Below are 23,059 nucleotides of genomic sequence, written 5' to 3' on the forward strand. Positions count from 1 at the left end.
ATGTTTAATAGGTCTTACTTCCAGTGTGGTCTACAAGGACACTTTAAAAAAGATTGTCCGAATAGAAATAAGCCACCCCCTCATCCATGCCCCTTATGTCAAGGGAATCACTGGAAGGCCCACTGCCCCAGAGGATGAAGGTCCTCTGAGTCAGAGGCCACTAACCAGATGATTGAGCAGCAGGACTGAGGGTGCCTGGGACAAGCGCCAGCCCATGCCATCACCTTCACAGAGCCCCGAGTATGTTTGACCATTGAGGGCCAGGAGGTTAATTGTCTCCTGGACACTGGTGCAGCCTTCTCAGTCTTACTCTCTTGTCCCGGACAACTGTCCTCCAGATCTGTCACTATCCGAGGGGTCCTAGGACAGGCAGTCACTAGATACTTCTCCCAGCCACTAAGTTGTGACTGGGGAACTTTACTCTTTTCATATGCCTTTCTAATTATGCCTGAAAGCCCCACTCCTTTGTGAGGGAGAGACATTCTAGCAAAAGCAGGGGCCATTATACACCTGAACATAGGAGAAGGAATACACGTTCATTGTCCCTTACTTGAGGAAGGAATTAATCCTGAAATCTGAGCAACAGAAGGACAATATGGACGAGTGAAGAATGCCTGTCCTGTTAAAGTTAAACTAAAGGATTTCGCCTCCTTTCCCTACCTAAGGCAGTACCCCCTTAGACTCGAGGCCCAACAAGGATTCCAGAAGATTGTTAAGGACCTAAAAGCCCAAGACCTAGTAAAACCATGCAATAGTCCCTGCAATGCTCCAATTTTAGGAGTATAGAAATCCCATGGACAGTGGAGGTTGGTGCAAGATCTCAGGATTATCAATGAGGCTGTTGTCCTTCTACACCCAGCTCTACCTAACCCTTATACCCTGCTTTCCCAAATACCAGAGGAAGCAGAGTGGTTTACAGTCTTGGAACTTAAGGATGCCTTTTTCTGCATCCCTGTACATCCTGACTCTCAATTCTTGTTTGTCTTTGAAGATCCTTTGAACCCAACGTCTCAACTCACCTGGACTGTTTTACTCCAAAGATTCAGGGATAGCCCCCATCTGTTTGGCTAGGCATTAGCCCAAGACTTGAGCCAGTTCTCATACTTGGACACTCGTGTCCTTTGGTATGTGGATGATTTACTTCTAGCTGCCTGTTCAGAAACCTTGTGCCATCAAGCCGCCCAAGCGCTCGCCACCTGCGGCTACAAGGTTTCCAAACCAAAGGCTCAGCTCTGCTAACTGCAGGTTAAATACTTAGGGCTAAAATTATCCGAAGGCATCAGGGCCCTCAGTGAGGAATGTATCCAGCCTATACTGGCTTATCCTCTTCCCAAAACCCTGAAGCAATTAATAGGGTTCCCTGGCACAACAGGTTTCTGTAGAATATGGATTCCCAGGTATGGTGAAATAACCAAGCCATTATACACACTAATTAAGGAAACTCAGCAAGCCACTACCCATTTCGTAGAATGGACACCTGAAGTGGCTTTCCAGGCCCTAAAGAAGGGCCTAACCCAAGCCCCAGTGTTAAGCTTGCCAGCGGGGCAAGACTTTTCTTTATATGTCACAGAAAAAACAGGAATAGCTCTAGGAGTCCTTACACAGGTCCGAGGGACCAGCTTGCAACCCGTGGCATATCTGAGTAAGGAAATTGATGTAGTGGCAAAGGGTTGGTCTCATTGTTTATGGGTAGTGGCAGCAGTAGCAGTCGTAGTATCTGAAGCCGTTAAAATAATACAGGGAAGAGATCTTACTGTGTGGACATCTCATGATGTGAACGGCATACTCACTGCTAAAGGAGACTTGTGGCTGTCAGACAACCATTTGCTTAAATATCAGGCTCTATTACTAGAAGGACCAGTGCTGCGACTGCACACTTGTGCAACTCTTAACCCAGCCACATTTCTTCCAGACAATGAAGAAAAGATAGAACATAACTGTCAACAAGTAATTGCTCAGACCTACGCTACTCGAGGGGACCTTCTAGAGGTTCCCTTGACTGATCCCGACCTCATCTTGTATACTGATGGAAGCTCCTTTGTAGAAAAAGGACTTTGAAAAGCGGAATATGCAGTGGTCGGTGATAATGGAATACTTGAAAGTAATCCCCTCACTCCAGGAACCAGTGCTCAGCTGGCAGAACTAAAAGCCCTCACTCAGGCACTAGAATTAGGAGAAGGAAAAAGGGTAAATATATATACAGACTCTAAGTATGTTTACCTAGTCCCCCATGCCCATGCAGCAATATGGAGAGAAAGGGAATTCCTAACTTCCAAGGGAACACCTATCAAACATCAGGAAGCCATTAGGAGATTATTATTGGCTGCACAGAAACCTAAAGAGGTGGCAGTCTTACACTGCCAGGGTCATGAGAAAGGAAAGGAAAGGGAAACAGAAGGGAACCGCCAAGCAGATATTGAAGCCAAAAGAGCCGCAAGGCGGGACCCTCCATTAGAAATGCTTGTAGAAGGACTCCTAGTATGGGGTAATCCCCTCCAGGAAACCAAGCCCCAGTACACAGCAGAAGAAATAGAATGCGGAACCTCACGAAGACATAGTTTCCTCCCCTCAGGATGGCTAGCCACCGAAGAAGGAAAAATACTTCTGCCTGCAGCTAACCAATGGAAATTACTTAAAACCCTTCACCAAACCGTTCACTTAGGCATTGATAGCACCCATCAGATGGCCAAATCATTATTTACTGGACCAGGCCTTTTCAAAACTATCAAGCAGATAGTCAGGGACTGTGAAGTGTGCCAAAGAAATAATCCCCTGCCTTATCACCAAGCTCCTTCAGGAGAACAAAGAACAGGCCATTACCCAGGAGAAGACTGGCAACTAGATTTTACCCACATGCGCAAATCTCAGGGATTTCAGTATCTACTAGTTTGGGTACATACTTTCACTGGTTGGGCGGAGGCCTTCCCTTGTAGGACAGAAAAAGCCCAAGAGGTAATAAAGGCACTAATTCATGAAATAATTTCCAGATTCAGACTTCCCCAAGGCTTACAGAGTGACAAAGGCCTCGCTTTCAAGGCTGCAGTAATCCAGGGAGTATCCCAGGCGTTAGGCATACACTATCACTTACACTGTGCCTGGAGGCCACAATCCTCAGGAAAAGTCAAGAAAATGAATGAAACACTCAAACGACATGTAAAAAAGCTAACCCAGGAAACCCACCTCACATGGCCTGCTCTGTTGCCTATAGACTTACTAAGAATCTGAAACACTTCCCAAAAAGCGGGACTTAGCTTAGTGGTTAAAGTGGCTGGAGTGGAGTCTTGGATACATCACACTCGAGTCAAACCCTGGATATTGCCAAAGGAACCTGAAAATCCAGGCGACAACACTAGCTATTCCTGTGAACTTCTAGAGGATATGCACCTGCTCTTCAAGTGACAACTGTGAAGAAAGTAACTAGAATCGTAGATCCCCATGGCCCTCCTTTGTCATATTTTTCTTTTTACTGTTCTCTTACCCTGTTTCACTCTCACTGCACCCACTCCATGCCGCTGTACTACCAGTAGCTCCCCTTACCAAGAGCTTCTATGGAGAATGCAGCTTCCTGGAAATATTGATGCCCCATCATATAGGAGTTTTTCTAAAGGAAACCCCATTTTCACCACCCACACCCATATGCCCCTGCACTTCAGGCCATACATTTCAATCCCTCTATCTTTAACCTCCTTGTTGACTTTGTCTTTTCCAGAATCGAAGCTGTAAAACTACAAACAGTTCTTCAAATGGAGCCCCAGATGCAGTCCATGACTAAGATCTACCACGGACCCCTGGACTGGCCTGCTAGCCCATTCTCCAATGTTGATGACATCGAAGTCACCCCTCCCAAGGAAATCTCAACTGCACGACCCCTACTACACCCCAATTCAGCAGAAGGCAGTTAGCGTGGTCATCGTCCAACCTTCCCAACAGCACTTGGGTTTTCCTGTTGAGAGGGGGGACTGAGAGACAGGACTCGCTGGATTTCCTGGACTAAGAATTCCTAAGCCTAGCTGGGGAAGGTGACCGCACCTACCTTTAAACACGGGGCTTATAACTCAGCTCACACCTGACCAATCAGGTAGTAAAGAGGGCTCACTAAAATACAAATAAGGCTAAAAGCAGGATGTAAAGAAATAGTCAAATCATACATCACCTGGGATCACAGGGGGAGGGACAATGATCGGGATATAAACCCAGGCATTCAAGCAGGGAGCGGCAACTCCCTTTGGGTCCCCTCCCATTATATGGGAGCTCTGTTTTCATTCTATTAAATCTTGCAACTGCAAAAAAAAAAAAAAAAAATGTAAGTATGTTCAGGCCAAGTACAGTGGCTCACGTCTGTAATCCCAGCACTTTGGAAGGCTGAGGTAGGAGGATTGCTTGAGCCCAGGAGTTAGAGATCAGCCTGGGCAACATAGTGAGACACTGTCTCTGTAAAAAATAAAAAATTAGCCAGGTGTGGTGGTGCATGCGTGTAGTCTGGCTACTTGGGAGGCTGAGATGGGAGGATCACTTGAGCCTGGGAGGTTGAGGCTGCAGTGAGTGGTGATCTTACCACTGCATTCCAGCCTGGGTGACAAAGACCTTTTCATAAATAAATAAATAAATATTTTCCTTAGTGTAAATATCTTAAAGTCAGAGTAATTGTAAAAGAATGTAAATGATTCCATTACTCTTGATGTATAATAAAAAGAATCATGTAAATATGGGCTGCTAACAGCTGCATGCAAGAATCTAACTCTTCCCAACTGTGCTTGCAATGGATATTAATCTCTTAATTTTTGTTAGGCATATTTGCTTACTTTTTAATAGGCATGTAATAGGATTTCTTTCTTCTTAATTTTCATTTATTTATCAGGCAATTCAAATACTTTTCAATCAAATTTTTGCTTGTTTATTGCCATATTTGCTGCAAATATATTTCCAATATGTTTGCCTTTTAAATTCCAATTTTAATAGTTACCTTCATAGAAATTTGAAACTTTCATAGGGTCAAATTTGTTTGTCTTTTTAGTTATAATGTCTCCTATTTCTTGATTTTTAAAATGTTATCACATATTGTGGGTCATTTGTTTAATGGCCAGAATACTATTGATTTTTGGTACAAAAATTTTAAATTGTTAAGAAACTATAAAAGTCCCAGAAGTGTCTAAAAGGCTCTGAAGGAAATGTAGTTGGAGCTACATAGAAAACTGTACTGATTGCTCTGTGACTTACCATATCTAAACTATGCTGTAGCAGTTCACAATTTAATGCCCAATGTTAACTGAATTTATTTATAGTTCAAAGACCCTGAATCCTTTCCTGCAGCACAGATCTGGCCCAAGACAATAATATCTCCAGTTTTACAGGCTTCAAGCTGTTTTACAGTGTGGAACATTGGAAATGAACTGGCACGTACACACCCAACACTGTTATACTGTTATTTGTTTAAATTTAAAACGTGGCATGTGGCAATGTTGGGATGTTATCAAGGGAGGTTGGCTGGGTGAATGCTTACATAGCTCCTCAGTTAGCATTTACCTTCTGCAGATTCTACACTATAGCAGGTCAGCTTTTCAGCTTTGCAGCTTCAAACGTTATAAATTTTAAGGATACTTGGTGTGAATCTGGTTCTCTGGGGGCAAACTCCTATTAACCAACATGACAAGAGACTGATGTATAAATCAAAGTACCAGTATCATTTTGCAATAAGAACCTTAAGCATCCTTTTGACTGAGATATTTCAGGCAATATGATGAGCCTGTTATCTTTCTCAGCAGCTTTCCTAGGGGAGTCAAAATTATACTCAGGAGGCTCCCCGATGAATATAGAATCGGAGCAAAGTGAAGGAGTTGTCTAATTTAGATAATAAATCAGTGTGTTTCAGAGGCCATATATATTTATGTCCACTGATTATAGTGCTAGGCTCGATAGGCCACCCTGCCTCCTCCCTTCATTGAGTTTGTGTGCATACTAGCCCACCCGGGTCTTCAAGTTTACATATTCTGTGTGTGAGGTTGCCTGTGCTTTCAAGTTCAAACAACTTTTCTCCTAACAGAATTCAACAGAGTTGACCAAGTTCCTGCTTACCTGATTGCAGTCACAATTTAAGTCCTTTCCAGTGGTGATCCTTGGGTCCCCTTTACTGCATCTTGGGTGGTTTCAAACACATTTCAACAGTCTTGGTGAGACCAGACCACGAAGAACTAGAATCGTAGATCCCCTACCTGATATCACATATAGACCTGCTGATTTAGCTCTTTGAGGACAAGCTTTTCTCCATATTCTTGGGTGAGAGTTCCCTCCATGCTACCGCTTTTGGGTCTCTGCATATGGCGCAGGGAAAACGAGGGGTTTCCATCCCTGTGTCAAAGTCCAAATACCCTTAATTCTTGGCATCTCCTGTTTGCTCTCTCTTGGGAATGTTCCTTAAGATAAATATCTTAAGACGCTTGGCCTACATCTCTCTTTGTTGGCAAATGTCAAACCACACCAATTTGGGGCTTGCTTCCCCCCTTGCAAAAGTCCCACATGGACCCTCCTGAGCTGAAGCAAAGGGCCCAGACCTGTCTGTGGAGCTACTTGAGCCCTCAAATGCTGCATCCCAACCGTATCCCTGGTCTGTCCTGGTCTCCCTCTTGGGCCACCCTGGTTGCTCCTGTCGTGTGGGCCTGGATCCAGGCTGCACACCTGGCTTATCAATGCCGAACAAGCTCTGCCAGCTGCTGCATGATTGTTGACACTCGGGGTGGACTGGCTGTTTGACCACATCCCAGAACACTCTTTGCTGAAACCAACAAAGTAAAATATTCCTGAACATATAATGTAGTACTCTGGGGGGAAAATTAAACATTTTAGTAGTATATTAAAAATAGTAAATTTCAGCATATTTCACAGTGCCTAGTGCAATGACCTAGTAGACCAGAGAGCTAGCAAATAAGAAGCCAGTATTGCAAAAGTGAATTGATTTTCATTGTAAAGATATAAAATGCAGTTACTGTGAACAAATATAATCCCCAAACAATAACACTTCTGTTATCAGAACTCTGTTAAGTAATCAAGAACTTATGAAACAACTAATTTTTTGAAGATGCCCCCTTTGGAGAATACAAGCATGCCCTGTATTGGCATAGCACTTTTAAACACCTTTATGTCTCTGATCTCATTACAGCCTTAGGATATAGGTGAAACTCATGTTTTTATAGACAGAGGTTCCCTTTATAAGAAGCACATCTGGGACTCTAATTTCAGGACTTTCCCTCCATGTGGTAGCCACTCCTGGAGAAATGATGCTTGTGCGTGACTAATGAAAGGCAGGCTTCCCACAGACACACTTTTCTTGCTAAGAGCCTATTCCTTCAGGCTGTTGTATTTTGTTGTTAACAGTGACAATGACAAGCGCTAACAGGATACTCCCTCTGTGTTTGAGAATGTGTAAGTGCTTTTCTGTGTGTGTGCTAGGCATTTGCTTGTTTGCTCTCAGGCCCGATGTCTGCACTTTCTCTCTGCTCTGTGTCTCTGGATACACTGCCCAGGCTCCTGTATCTTCTGACTTCTACCTCCTTTGGGCAAGGAGAGGCACTGGTAGGAGGCTGCAGAGTTGGGGGAAAAAAGAAGCCTGGGCCTTTCTCTCCTTCCCATCTTCCTTGTGTGGTATCTCCATATCCAGCAGCAGTTAATTCTCCATGGCGTTAGTTCCCCTGCCCCACCATGCTCCAGCACCTACTGGGGTGCCTGGCTTGACTCCCCGGCTCTACAAAACAGCCATCTTCCTTTGTCCTTCCAGCAGCCTATCTCTAGATGGCCTCTGTTCTGTTTGGCAACTTAGCTCTTCTGTCCCCTGTGGAACTAAATCCCTGCCTTGAAATCTGTCTGTTGAAAGATCTACAGTGGTTTTGCGTCATGACTAGACTGTGCTGCTACAACTTGATATTACTTTTTACCTTCACAGCATTCCTGGGAGGAAGTAATATTATTATCTCCATTTATGGCTAAGGAAGCTGAGGCTTGAAAGAGACAAATAATGTGCCCAAGCTCCTACAGTCTATAAATGGGGGTTCTGGGACTCCAGAAGTTGTGTGTTGTGCTTGCCTCTAGAGGACAGGTGACACTGAGAGAGTGCTTCCTTGTGCCAGGCCCCAGGACCTGAGTGTGCCTACATGCACCATCTCACGATGTCTCCACAGCAATCTCCCCAGTGACCAATGAGGAAATGGAGCTCAGAGACATTACCTTGCCAAAGTAGGTGAGTTGGTAGGCAGCAGAGATGGGATTCAAACCTATTATTTTTTTGTGGGGGGTGGAGTCTTACTCTGTCGCCCAGGCTGGAGTGCAGTGGCACAATCTAGGCTCACTGCAAGCTCCGCCTCCCAGGTTCTAGCGATTCTCGTGCCTCAGCCTCCTGAGTAGCTGGGATTACAGGCACGCGCCACCACGCCTGGCTATTTTTCATATTTTTAGTAGAGATGGGGTTTCACATGTTGGCCAGGCTGGTCTCCAATGCCTAGCCTCAGTTGACCTGCCTGCTTGGGCCTCCGTCTATACAGTGCTGGGATTACAGGCACGAGGCACTGCGCCCAGCCCAAACCTATTCTTTCTACTACTAGTAGTTCTTCCCAAAAGTTAATGTTTATCACTATGTGGAATGTAGTTGAAATGTACATTCCCAGTTCCCACTCTAGAAGCTCCAATTCAGTAGATTTGGGAAGGGTATAATATGCATTTTGCACAATTGCCCTAAGTGATGCTGAGGCCACATGGGGCCAACCCTGCTTATTTATTTATTTTTTTTTTTGAGACAGAGTCTTGCTCTGTTGCCCAGGCTGGAGTGCAGTGGTGCGATCTCGGCTCACTGCAAGTTCCACCTCCAGGGTTCATGCCATTCTCCTGCCTCAGCCTCCCGAGTAGGGACTACAGGCACCCACCACCGTGCCCAGCAAATTTTTTTGTATTTTTAGTAGAGACAGGGTTTCACCGTGTTAGCCAGGATGGTCTCAATCTCCTGACCTCGTGATCGGCCCATCTCGGCCTCCCAAAGTGCTGGGATTACATGTGTAGGCCACCGCACCTGGCCCCAAACCTGCTTATTCTTTATGGCCTTCCTGTTCTACTGGTGATGCCCTGTGTGGCTGGTTGCATGCCTCTCCTTGCTGGCCTCAGTTTCCCTGTCTGTAGAGTGAGGGGCTGGACCAGAGAATCTCCCAGGTCCTCCCAGGTTTTGGCTGAGTCCCCTAAACACGTGTGCTGCAGAGATGCAAGGCACATGATGTTGTGCTTCCAGGGGGATTGCTGCGTCCACTGGGCCCTCCGAGGGCAGCAGCCAGACGCGGAGAGCAGGAGTTTCTCAGGCACCCCCAGGCCATAAGCCTCGACAGGAGCCCTCTGGCTTGTGGATAAAGGAAAGCCCTGTTTATTGGTTTGCAGCAGTTGGCAAACTGACATTTAAAAAAGGAAGTGAATTGTGAGGTAGGGATTTTAATTCAGGGAAATATTTGAAGAACTCAGTGTTTGCTCAGAGAGGTCATTAAATAGGTTTTGTTCCCACACCCTCTGGAAAAATGATGCTTCATTAAAATGGCAACACGAGGTGTAGTGAAAATGGTGAAATTGGGAACGCTGAAAAGACACATTCACTAGATTCCACTTAAAATGTAAAAGGAGTGTAAAGAAAACAAATGGACATTTTCCTGAGGCAGCTGAGCTATACAAAACACAGGCATCTTTGTCTCCTTCTTGAAAACTTCCACAATGCGTTCTCCTTTCTTCCTCTCCACTAATCTGTACTTCTAAGAGGTGTTGAGTTTCGGCCAAACTTTCTGCTCGGCTCGCATCAAAGGCTGCCCTCTTGTGAATAGCCAGCTCTCACCTAATGATCTCCCTACTCACTCCTGACCAGGACGCAGGTCATTCCCCATAATAATTAGCTCACAGGCAGAGTTTCCAGGCTCTTCCAGGAGCATCAATCACCGGGATGAATGGGAAGCCCGTGTGTGGGAACTGCAGGGGGAGCTGGGTGCAGAGCCACCTCAGCCCTGTCATCCCGCGGCTGTCCCTGCCATGCTTCCTTGGACCCCTATCTACCCCCAGTTTTGAGTGACAGGACGAGTTGGGCCAGTTACCAGGTAAGTTAAGAGAGGGCTGTGGAAGCATCAGCCCTAACACCCCACCAACGCAAGCCAGGCTGAGCTTCTGTTTTCCTTGTGACAGGATCTTGTCGCCTGGTTCTGATGGTGTCTTGGTTCCCGGCTGGGGTTTTGTGTTTACCATGAGCGTTGCCTGCTGTCGGGGAGCTGCGTGTGTTTCACAACAAACAAGGAGCCAGGGAGACCACCCTGCGGGGCTGCCCCTTGCCTCAGCACTTTCTGCTTGGGTGGCTGGCGTCTTGCAGTGCCTTCCTTCGTCTGTGGTGTGAGGTGCTGGTCCACGCTTACGCGCTAACAGTGAATGAGAAGGAGAAAACGCTCTGCGAGTGCAGCGGAAGGTCAATATGGAGCCTGGTTTGCTCTTAGAATCTTCCCAAGGCCCACGGGCTTCCTCTTCCCTCCTGACCAGGGGCTTTGATGCCCCTGCCCTGGGCTGCCTCGTTCCTGCCCCCCGAGTCTTCAGAAAGATCCCCGGGCCTGGAGACTGTGAGTTCAGGTTCAGATGCTTTGTGTGGCCTGTGCATCCTGGGTCTGGTCTCTGTCCCCAGGCTCGTGTTCAGGGACCACCCTGAGCACCAAAGGCAGCCCAGTCCGGCTTTGACTCAGCTCCCAGGGCGGAGTCCCTTGCCCAGCACTGGGCAGGAGGGCATCCTGAGGGCAAGGGTCTGCCATCAGCAGACCAGAGCCACAGCCCGCAGCTCCTGAACACTTTCAGATTCCTGCAGCGCAGAGAGGTTTCCCTGGGGGAAGGGAGGACCCTGTGGCTGGAGAAATCCCGCAGCGAACACCCAGCGACCAGGTCTACAGCAGCACCGGGTCTGTGCTGCCCCCTGGTGGTCACAGATTTTACTACACGCGGCCTACAAGTGAAATGAGTTTCTCTTCAGTGGCCGGGTTATTTTCTGTCGTGTAGGAGGAAGTCCCGAGCCACGGAAATTCGGTAAGGATTGGATAAGGGCAATGAAATCACAGCTCTAAATCTTTTCATGGAGTTGAAGACAGACGTTTGACTGTGGGAGCCATCTCATCTTTATAACCTGGTAAACAATGCCAGAATAAAAATAACAAATTCAACGTATTTAAGTCGGTTTCGACAGTGAGGAATTAGAATTAAATTTATTTAATCTATTTTGAGTTTTGCCCAAGTTTTTCTTACAGTTCCATCCCATTTTTCCCTCCTTACATAGTTTGGGGAGCAGAGAACAGTCTATTTTTCACTCCTGTGTAACTGACACTGAGACAGAGGCCTGCGGTCCCTTGGGGGATTAGTGGCCGTCGCAGGTGTGCAGGCCACGGGTCCCTCAATCAGAAGCGGGATGTGAGGCGGGGAGCTTTGGAGAGCTTTCATTTTGGATTAGTGATTTCGTGTCGACTTTTCCTCGTTTTTGTCACAGCACACTCGGAATATTTCTCATCAGCTGTGTACACTATGTCAGGCATTTCAAATATGTTTCTGGAAGTTGTCAGTGCTGTTCTCTATGAGGCCTGAAGGAAAAATTCAATGTTTGTAGTAAATAAAGTACTAAAATTGTATCAGCTATTAAGAGGATGGATTATTTCCAAGTTGCTTAACCATATTGGTTGAGCGTTGAATGCAGCAATGGTGCCAACATATTAAGCACAAGAATCTTGTATTCCTGGATACTGGAAGTTCCCTAGAAGATGGTGGCGCAGGGTCAGCTGGGTGGGGATGTCAAGGGGTGTACAGTGGACTTCAAGACGGAGTTTATGGAGATGTAAGAGAAGGTTCTGAAAACTTTGCTAGGATGGACCCTTTGTTGAATTAGTTCCCAGGGAGGCTGATTTGGAGGAGACAGGTGGCATCAGAAGTTAGAAATAGTGTTTCACAAACAATGAAACTTCCAGGGAATATTCATTCCTAGAATTCAAGACACATGTGTGTGGGTTCTGTCTTCCCCTCTGTCTCAGTCTCTGTTTTGGGTGAAATTGGGTCCCCACCCCAAATTCACATGTTGAAGTCTTAACCCCAGTACCTCAGAATGTTCATTGCATTTGGAGATGTTTTTACAAAGGTGATTAAGTTGAAATGAGGCTGTTAGGGTGGGCTGCAATCCCACATGACTGGTGTCTTTATATGGAGAGGAGATAAGGACACAGACACACATGGAGGGGGGAAGATCATGTGAAGTCCCAAGGAGAGAGGCCTCAGAAGAAACAACCCTGCTGATGTCTTGATTTTGGGTATCTAGCCTCCAAAACTTGGAGAATATATATTTCCGTTGTTTAAGCCACCTGATCTGTGGAGCTTTGTTACAGTAGCCCTAGCTGACGAATCCAGTGTCCTTTTGAACTTAAGGAGTATGACTGGATGACCCATCCATTCAGTATCAGCACCAACCAAGTAGAAACCATCAAAGCAACTGGGCGCAGTGGCTCGGGCCTCTAATCACAGCACTTTGGGAGACCAAGGTGGGAGGATCACTTGAGCCCAGGAGTTTGAGACCAGCCTGGGCAACATAGGGAGACCCTGTCTCTAAAAAAATTAAAAAATTAGCTGGGTGTGGTGGCATGCGCCTGTTAGCTATTTGGGAGGCTGAGGTGGGAGAATTACTTGAACCTAGGAGGTAGAGGTTGCAGTGAGCCAAGATTGCTGCCACTGCACTCCAACCTGGGCCACAGAGTGAGATTCCCACCTCAAAAAACAAAAACAGGCTGGGGGCAATGACTCACGCCTGTAATCCCAGCACTTTGGGAGGCTGAGACAGAGGGTTGATTGAGCCCAGGAGTCAGAGACAAGGCTGGGCAAGATGGCAAAACCCCGTCTCTACCAAAAATACACACACACAAAAATTAGCTGGATGGGGTGGGGCGTGCCTGTAGTCTCAGCTACTCAGAAGGCTGAGATGGGAGGATGTTTTGAGCCTGGGAGGTGGAGGTTACAGTGAGCCCAGATTGCATCATTGCACTCCAGCCTGGGTGACAGTCAGATCCTGTCTCAAGAAAACAAAAAACAAACAACAAACCCAAACCCCAAAACCAAACAAACAAACAAATAAAAACAACCAAAAAACCCATCTGATATGGTTTAGCTCTGTATACCCACCCAAATCTTATCTTGAATTGTAATCCCCATGTGTCGGAGGAGGGTCCTGGTGGGAGGTGATTGGATAATGGGGGCAGACTTTCCGCTTTCTGTTCTCATGATAGTGAGTGAGTTCTTGTGAGATCTGGTAGTTTGAAAGTGTGTGGCAGTTTCCTCTTTGCTTTTCCTCTCTCTCCTGCTCTGCTGTGTAAGATATGCTTGCTTCCCCCTCAACTTCCACGATTGTTAAGTTTCCTGAGGCTGCCCAGTCATGCTTGCTGTTAAGCCTGTGGAACAATGAGTCAGTTAAACCTCTTCTTCATAAATTACCCAGTCCCAGGTAGTTCTTTATAGCAGTGTGAAAACGGACTAATACACCATTAAAGTCCACTCTGTAAGGAACCAAAAATCTTAAAAAACAGAAAAGTGACTTGTGTGAATGGCATCCGGTATCTTTGACTAGACAAGATATATTAGCATGATTTCTAGAGAAAAGCCCAAATACATGTCTGAAATATCTATACCACAGTTATGACTGAATATAAATCTTCCCCCCGCCACCCAGTTTTGTGATGTCCTAAAAAGGAATCCAAAGAGTTTGGAAAATATCCTCAGGTCTAAATGAATCATGCAGCCAAGTTTTATGAAACCAACCTACAAAGTTATCGATTGTTACAAGAAAGAAGATATTCACTTCTGTTACTCCTAGTTTTGTTTTAGCTCTTCCGAGATATCTGGGGTTTAGCTTATGGACTGCATGATTTGATGAAACTCTACACAACAGTTAGCGAGGAAAGGAACCTTAGCGCTGAGGACTTAGGGTCCAGCCAATGGCCTGGGTACTGCAGCATATCTTTCACTCATGGTGGTGGTGAACTTAACACTGATGATTAAGCTAACCTCTACCAAGCACGTCCTGCCCATGGGCTCTAAATTCAGTGCTTGACATATTTCGTTTATGTTTCACAGAAATGCTAGGACCTGAGACATGGTATAAGGGAGTGGTTCAGTTTTGGTTACACTCAGCTATGTGACCTGGAGCAAATTGCTTCACTCTCTGTGCCTCGGTCTTCTCATTTGTAAAAGGTTGTTGGTAATTCAGGTGAGGCGCTTGAAGCAGTGCCTGGCACTGATGAAGGTTTTCGTTAAGTGTTGACCACTAGTATTTTTCTTCACACCCTCAGCTGAGGAAACAAAGGGCAGTGGAGGTGTTAAGCAATGTGTGTAGCCACTTCTATGCCATCACGAGGGGGGGAATCTGGCAGCACAAGAGGCTGCATCACTGAGGCTCTGCACCGCCTCCCGGTTGGGCATGCTATCCTTGCAGGTACTTGTCTCCTTATTCCTGCTGAGATGCATGAAGGTGACTTTAATATGTGTGGCCCAGCTGGGCGCAGTGGCTCATGCCTATAATCCCAGCACTTTGGGAGGCTGAGGCAGGTAGATCACCTAAGGTCAGGAGTTCAAGACAGCCTGACCAATATGGTGAAACCTTGTCTCTACTAAAAATACGAAAATTAACTGGGCGTGACAGCAGATGCCTGTAATCCCAGCTACTCGGGAAACTGAGGCAGGAGAATTGCTTGAGCCCAGGAGATGGATGTTGCAGTGAGTCGCGATTGTGCCACTGCACTCCAGCCTGGGTGACAGAGGAAGACTCTGTCTCAAAAAAAAAAAAAAATGTGTGGCCCATGCTTTTTTACCCCCAGTACCTCAGTGTGTCTTCTCCAAAAACAAGGTCATTCTCCTCTATAATGATAAAATCAGGAAATTGATGCATTTAATCTATAGATCTTATTTGAATTGTATTAACTATTTCTCTTATGTACTGTTTAGGAAAAGAAAATGGTTCTTTTCCTGGTCCAGGAGCCAATATCCAACCTGGGCTTTCACATTTCATTTTGCTGTCATGTCTCTCTGTCTTTCTTCTGTCTGGTACAGTTCATCAGCCTTTTTGTTTTTAACTTTTATGACCTTGACTTTTAGAGTACAGGACATTTACTTTGTGGACTGCTGTTCAATTTGACAACAGATTTGTTTTTAATGTGCACTTTCTGGAAACACGGTATTGTTCCTCAAAGAAATGAAAAAAATGTTGGGAATACATAAGACATCATAACAGACACCAGGTGGGAATTTTTGAGGTTGGGTAGGTCTGAATAACATTCAAATTGGACTACAAAATGGATATCATGATTGACCCTGCTATGAAAGTTGTTCATAGTTTGTCTTGGTAATTCAGTTGCCTTATATAAAATCATGGGTTTGATGTATGTGGTCTCTAATATTTTGTCAAGCTCTGGCATTATTCTAATGTGAAATTCTGACATATTGTTAATGATGCTATTTACATGATTTCTTTTTTGTTTGTTTGTTTGTTTTATTTTATTTATTTTTTTTGAGACAGAGTCTCTGTAGCCTGGGCTGGAGTGCAGTGGCACGATTTTGGCTCACTGCACCTCCCTCGTCCTCCTGGGTTCAAGCGATTCTCCTGCCTCAGCCTCCCAAGAAGCTGGGATTACAGGCACCCACCAACACTCCCAGCTAATTTTTTGTTTTTAGTAGAGACAGGGTTTTGCCATGTTGGCCATGCTGCTCTTGAACTCCTGACCTCAAGTGATCCACCTGCCTCGGCCTCCCAAAGTGCTGGGATTACAGGTGTGAGCCACCATGGCTGTTTAAACCTTCCCACACTGGTTTCCCATGGTAAGGAATACACTAATTCATATCACTTTAAGACACATCTTAGTTAATACCCCGTATCTCCAGCTGTTCAATTCCTTCTCCCTCTAACTTTACAGTTTTTACTCCATTTTTACTCAAATGCCTTATTCTGAGCATGCCTCTGCCACATGGCTGCTCTTGGAATGTAGGAAAACCATCACATGCTAGGACTGGGATTCCAAAACATTTCCTCCATAAAGGAAACCACCAGCCACTGTGGGGCAGCTCTATGTGTAGAACTCTCCACTCACTGTCACCTCCAGGGCTGGCTGTAGCTTAGTCGTCCCCAAGAAATCCATTGCTGTGTATATACACCCAGCAGCCACTGAACCACCTGCTGAGCCATAATGCAGGCTTGGGTTGGCCTCGATGCCATTGTTCCCTGGGTGGAACCCCACCCCCTCCCACCCCCAACCCAAGGGGACTATTTGCTCCATGTTTGCTTTTTAGGGTAAAAGAGAGAGGCAAAAGGCCCATGGTAATGTTAGACTTTGGAAGTAAGTCTCAGAGAATAATGATGCTGGAAAGAAAGATAAAATTTTGCTGACAATTATAGTACATAGTGAAGGTGTAGAGTTTCTAGTTCCTGTTGAAATGGAAAAGCATTGGATCTCTACTTGGAGGCTGAGAAGGAAGGAGTCCAGGGAAAAAGGGATGTTTGAGTTCCAGACAGCCATTTGTGTGTGAGAGTTACAGAGTGGACGGAAACGGAATGGTTTGCACTTTACAAAGCACTTCCAAGTATCCATCCATCCATGCATACATCCATCATTTATTTATTTACCATATTCCAGAGTTCATTCTAGGCCATGAGAATGCAGAGGTGGAAAGAGGAAAATCTCAATTTGGTGGTACAGGCAGCACAAAAGGTCATTACAATGTGATATGCCAAGAACCGTAAAGAGGCCATTGATGGCCAGGCGCAGTGGCTCATGCCTGTAATCCCACCACTTTGGGAGGCCAAGGCAGGTGGATCACGAGGTCAGGTGTTTGAGACCAGCCTGACCAACATGATGAAACCCTGTCTCCGCTAAAAATACAAAAATTAGCCGGGCGTGGTGGCGCTAGCCTGTAATTCCAGCTACTCAGGAGGCTGAGGAGGTTGCAGTGAGCCGCGATCACGCCACTGCACTCCAGCCTGGGTGACAGAGTGAGACTCTGTCTCAAAAAAAAAAAAAAAAAGCCATTGAGAACTGTTAAGTGGGCTTTAATGGGATATTATGGAGCACAGAAGGACTAAGTCAGGAAACACAGAGTGGAGACAATTAGTCTGGATTTCGCAGAACATGTAGGAGTTTGCTGTGTGGAGAAGAGGAAGAGAGTATTTTAGATGCAGGCAAAGGCCTGGAGTTACATACAAAAGGAGCTGATCTCTGGAGGTTGGGATTTTGACCAATTCTGTGGGTAATTGGAGCCATTTTGATTAGGCAAAATCAGCCCAGATGAAGTAAGGAAGGGGGAGAAGAAACTCACCTGACCCCCTTCCTGTGCCTTTGCTGGGTTTCATTCTTTTGTTGTCAGAGGGAATGGGCTTGGAAAGTGTGTAATGGAATAACAAAATGAATAACACTTTGAGAGAGTTGTTCTCATCCAGGGATGCACTTCAGAATCTCTTTGGGAAGTTTTTGAAATTTACATGGCCAGGCCTGACATCTGACTCAGAGGCCCAGGGTGGAGCCAGCACTGATCTGCTCTGCAGAGCTTCTCATGGTGTCCTTGGTTGGGAACACCAAGGACACGTGTGTTTCCTCTACTGGGAATATCTGCGTATCGGAAGAAGGGGCACAGGTGCTATACAACCATCTCTGGAGATAGTGCCTGTGGAATTTTTCAGGGTAACCACACCCTTTATTCTGCTAGCTGGGTGAGAATTCTAATGATAGCAACGTCTGCCAGTGTTCCCAGGAATCTCAATTTCAGAAGATACTTTCAAATAAGATTTTCTAATCTCTTCTAGAGTTCCAGAGTCTATTTACATCCCATTCCTTTGTTAATGTTTATAGTCAGGTTTTATCATCATATTAGAGATGGAGAAGAGGCTGACTGGGGCCTCCTTGGGTGTTGGCAGTGCTTGATTTCTTGCCTGGTTATTGATTCTGTGGGTGTATTCATGTTGTAAAAATTCAGTGAGGTGCTCATTGAACATTTGTGAACTTTTCAGTAAATATATGATACTGCATTTAAAAGTCAATTTAAAAACAAATGAATATATTTAAGAGTTGAAATTATAGTACCATGAATGCAGAGACCGTTTTCCCCATGACTAAGTCCCCAAAGGCTGATGTACTCCTAGGATGACTGGCCCCGTGGCTCTGTGCTTTGCCAAGGATGCAGTTTGGCGCCCCAGCAGGGACACAGGGTCACCTGTGCAGAGAGCCTCCATGGATGGTGGGAATGGCAATCTTGGGTTTCCTGACTTTTGTGCATTGATGGCTTCACTCACGGAGTCACATTACCCCAGTTCCATAGACTGAATGAAACCATTGGCAACTTTCTGATTTGTTTTTCAGCCTAAGTCGAAGCTGGTAAAGAGGCCAAGAATTCCTAAGCTTTCCCAGGCAAGCGGGGAAGAACACTGGGATGCCTTTTTCTCCTCCTCTGTCCATCTGCAGGCCAAGTGTGCATCAGTCACAGGCAAACTCTGAATTGAGCTTTGTGCAAGTCTCTGGAAAGAGACCCAAGATCGTGTGATGAGCAAAAGTGACAGTGCTGGTGGCAGCGACATCTGCAGAGCCAGCCCCATCCCTATCTGCAGCAGAATACGTATGGGAATCCTTTATGTGAACAATCCACCCAGGGTAGAATGGGGCTTTTGACATCAGCCGAGACCCTGGCGGCCTTACAATGAGAGGCCTGTTGGTCAAAGGAAGGACTGTTTAATGAACTGAGAATCTGAGGCCAGCTCTGGCCATCTGCACTGAGAATCATTAGAGCAACTCTACTGTAACTGGCAACATTGAATAATGCAACAAATTCATATTTCAAAATTGTGAACTTTAAAATTTTGTGTTTGTGTCTATGATGAAAAGCATTGTATAAACATTTGATACTACCATTTTATTAGTAAGGAAGCCTGAAAAAGTACCTCTCTTTTGACTCTGAGGTCAATAATGATAATGGTTTTTCCCCTACACTGGGATAGAAATGTTCTGTCAACGTTATGAAAGCACTTTATGAAAATGAAATTCATTAAAGCCCTTAATAATCAGGTAGGGAAGGCAGGTGCTCACAATTGTCACCACTTGGTGAGTGAACACACTGAGGCTCGGGGAGGACAATGACTCAGGAACAAGGTCGAATTGCAGGTGGGGGGTGAAGCTGATCCCTAACAGAGTCCTCCAGCCCCTGGCACTGAGGAAGGACATGGAGGGCTTGCATCGACTTTTCCTGGCAGGCTTGTGATTCCCAGCCAGAATGCAGGTGGCAATGTTGTGATTCCTGGCATAACCTTCAATGCTTCAATGATAATCTCTGCCGGTGCCAGGCACCAGCTGAGTGTCACTGTGCAACTCCCAGGCTTAAGTGATGCATGCCGAGGTTTTCAGAGCAGTCTCTCATTTATTAGTTGTGTCGGAAAGAAATCTCTTCTCCCTAACTGGGTACCTCTGGATTTTAACAGCTGTGGTTTATAAAAGATTTGAGAGGGGGTTTGTTTTCAAAGTGCCTTTCACAAAGTAACACCTTAGATTGTAGTTTACATTCCATTCCAGTAGGATAACTTGCAACACTTCTGTGCTCAGAAATCCAACTGTGCAAGAAAAGTCAGGTTATATTTTCATACAGCCCATTTTGGCAAATATGCCTTCACGCCACTTTCCCTCCTCCTCACCGCTATTGGCAATAGTCCCAATGGAAGAGTTTTATGTCAAATGTTGAGTATCTTGGAAGCTGTCCTGCACAGACACGACTGCTTGGCTGCATGTTGGAGAGTCGCGGTTGGACTGGGAGACCAGGAAGGTCCCTTCTAGTCTGAGATGTTATGACTCTAGAACTAATTAGTTTCAACTCATAACATGAAATGATACTAGCTACCATTTGGTGGGCTTTTTCTGTGTTCCAGGCTCTGTGCTAAGATCTTAACATTACTCTAATTACAAAATCGCTGCCAATATTATCCTCATTTTACACAAGAACAAATGGGTTTAGGGAAATCAAAAACTTGTCCAATGACACAGATTTAAGATTTATCAACTGATGGCCAAGTGGAAATGGATTACAGATTATTCTAATTTGACACTCTAAACCTGCAATTTAACCAGAATGAAATTTAGGGCTGCGTGCTGTGGCTCATGCCTGTAATCCTAGCACTTGGGAAGCCAGGTGTATCCCTTAAGCCCAGGAGTTTGACAGCAACTTGGGCAACATGGTGAAACCTGTATCTATGAAAAATACAAAAATTAGCCAGGTGAGGTGGTGTATGCCTGTAGTTCCAGCTACTTGGGAGACTGAGAGATGGGAGGATTGCTTGAGCCCAGGAGGTCGAGGCTGCTGTGAGCTGTGATGTTTCCACTGCACTCCAGCCTGGGTGACAGAGACAGACTCCATCTCAAAAAAAAAAAAAAAAAAAAAAAAAAGTAGGTACCTTGTGGTTGCCCTCGTCTGAGATTAGCTCAAGGCTCCATCTCTCAGGGTGGCGAGTAATGATTCTGTGGTCAGATGCAGTTTTGAAGTCAGGCAAGAAAACCTTCAACAAGAGCTAGAGATGTCCTGTCTATGAATTTCTCCTCTAGGCTTAGGGATAGCCCTGGATTCATGTCCTGTCAGTTAGAGATCCACTCATTGTAGGCAATACAAATGCCCCTGAAGAGACAGTGCATTAATTGCTACCCCTTAGGAGCATTGTGTGAATTAGTGTGATTTAGCACATGCCCAGAGGGATGAAACTCTAGCTCCATAGGGTAGGTCCTGATTACTCCTGGAGCGGGCAACCAGCTCAGCTCATGGGGAGCTCTGAGAAATCTCTCAATGCCTCCCATGCAGCCCCTGCTCATGAGTCATGTGTCACTTCACAGTCTTGCTTTCCAGTGGGTCAAAGCATGATGTTTATGAGAAACAAATACTCAAAATTCTGACTTGTGTGAATACAGAACACGTGCAATAAAATGACCGCAATCTATTTTTAAAATGTGGTCTGAGAAGTCAGGTTTAACAGGACTATGTAATATATAAATAATATGTTTTCCACAGAAAGGATAATATAAATAATAAAATACGTCTATTTCCTTTTTTTTGGGGAAAATTAGTCCCACAATTTGGTCCCAAGGGGGTCTTAATTTGTCATCAGGTCTGTGGCTAAATGTCTTATAAAGGAATGCTTCTTTCTTTCCAGAAGGGTACAGGAACAGTCTGCACTGACTGCTTTTACCTGTAAATGTTTTGAGAATTCAGAAGTCACTTTCCTTCCACAATTGGTGCTAGGCATTTTATTTAAATAAAGCAAAAACGTTTCTGTCATAAAGAAGATGTTGATAACCTTAAAGCTATGCGAAATATACAAGTACAATCTAATACTCATGGTGAAAAACACAGTAATTAAGAGCAAGTCAAGTTTTTTTTGTTTTGGTTTAACTTTGGAATTAAAATAAACTCAAAACTAAAAAAATAAAAAATGGTTTTATTACATATCAGAGTATTGAGATACAAAGTATATACCAGATACTGCAAGAAAATGTTTCATCTCATCACTCAATGCCCATTAAAAAATCAATACCAAATACAGATTTCATCCATGAAGCTAATATTTTCTCAGATTTTATGAAGGCTGTTTTTCAGCTCTGATGGTTTCAAAAACACTTTGAGGCTCAGGTGGAAGCTGTGTGGTGAAGATGGGCTGCCTCCTACTGGCTGGCAAGAAGACGGGGTGTTCTGAGCCCAGCCCAGGGCCAGCGCCTCCTGCATAACTACACTTCTGTGAAAGGGGTAGGACCAAATGCCAACCATGAGGGCCTTTTGGCTTCTGCAAGGAGATCACTGAGACTCTACAGATCACACAAAGTAAACAAGGAAAATGAACTCCCATATGTATCTCTCTCACTGTCACTGTACCATTTGAAAGATGTCCTAAGACTTCAAACACATGCAGGCAGGTGAGATCTATTCCACCTTTAAGACCTATGAACTATTATGATATTCTTTCTGTTCAACAAGTGAGGGGAGCATTTGTAAAATGGGAAAAAAAATTATTTTGGAAAGCATCCTCACTAGTAGAAGTACCTCATTAAATAGAGGAGCAAAGGGTGGGGAATTTAGGTGGGCCAAGGTTGGAATTGCATCCTGACCCCACACCCAGTCTTATATGTCCTGAAGTGTGTGCAGGCCCCTCAGAGTCTCCCTCCTGCTGCAGGGCTCAGGTTAAGGGCATCTCTTGATGAGGACATGTGCTCCAAGGCCAGTGCTGCTGCGGGAAGTTCTGCAGCTTCAGTGTCTCCTCTGGATTTGCTGACCTTCTAGATCCATTGGACTTCCCTTGTCCTTTATAAAATTTGAGTCTTTGCTGCCTTCCTGAACACAAGAATTGCCATGGTATACAGAAGAGGGAAAGCACTGGAGGTGAAATCAATCCATCAGTCAATCAACAAATCAATTTTGAACTCAGAGAATAAAATGTCCGGTGCAAGAAAGGCTGGCTAAAATAGGATTCTGAAGAAGTTATACTTGAAATTTAATTATTAATCTATGTATCTTTGACACTGACATTTCACCCAAACATCCGTTCAGTATCTCCAATACCCGTCATGATTCTTCTGTTTTTGTCTTATTAATTACCTTATTAAGGTAACAGTGTAAATCTTTCAAAATTCTTTTAGAGCTGCCTGGACAAATAAATCCTAAATTAGGGAAAACAGATATATTTCGACTGGTACTTCCGTCACAGCAAATCGACCAACTAACAAGTAGACCTTGTGTAGCTAGCCCCATCTCAATCCTGTTTACCATTTCTTTCTATGTGTTTATCAATAGATCCACAATTCTCCTATTTACTCTGACACTGTATTTGGGGACCTGTCACTCATTCATTTATTCATCTATTTGTTTTCTTAATCAATGAATATTTATGGAACACTTATCGGGTCCCAGATATTGTTCTAGATGCTGGGCATACAGAAGTGACCAAAACTGTTCATCTCTGCTTTCTTTAGCTTATAGATTAGTAGGGTAGAAAGTCAAT

The 23,059-nt window shown here is 44.9% G+C and overlaps 1 long non-coding RNA gene and 1 pseudogene across 1 annotated transcript; both read left to right on the forward strand.

The window, feature by feature from the left end:
- The first annotated feature begins 2,068 nt into the window (after window positions 1–2,068).
- Window positions 2,069–4,625, forward strand: LOC134737079 (syncytin-1-like; annotated as a pseudogene).
- A 2,999-nt stretch (window positions 4,626–7,624) lies between these two features.
- Window positions 7,625–21,609, forward strand: LOC129486423 (uncharacterized). The gene is made up of 2 exons (XR_008658970.2): window positions 7,625–8,227; window positions 18,402–21,609. It is a non-coding gene; the product is annotated as an uncharacterized lncRNA (long non-coding RNA).
- The last annotated feature ends 1,450 nt before the right edge of the window (window positions 21,610–23,059 follow it).

The sequence above is a fragment of the Symphalangus syndactylus genome, chromosome 7, assembly GCF_028878055.3.
Source record: "Symphalangus syndactylus isolate Jambi chromosome 7, NHGRI_mSymSyn1-v2.1_pri, whole genome shotgun sequence".
NCBI lineage: Eukaryota > Metazoa > Chordata > Mammalia > Primates > Hylobatidae > Symphalangus > Symphalangus syndactylus.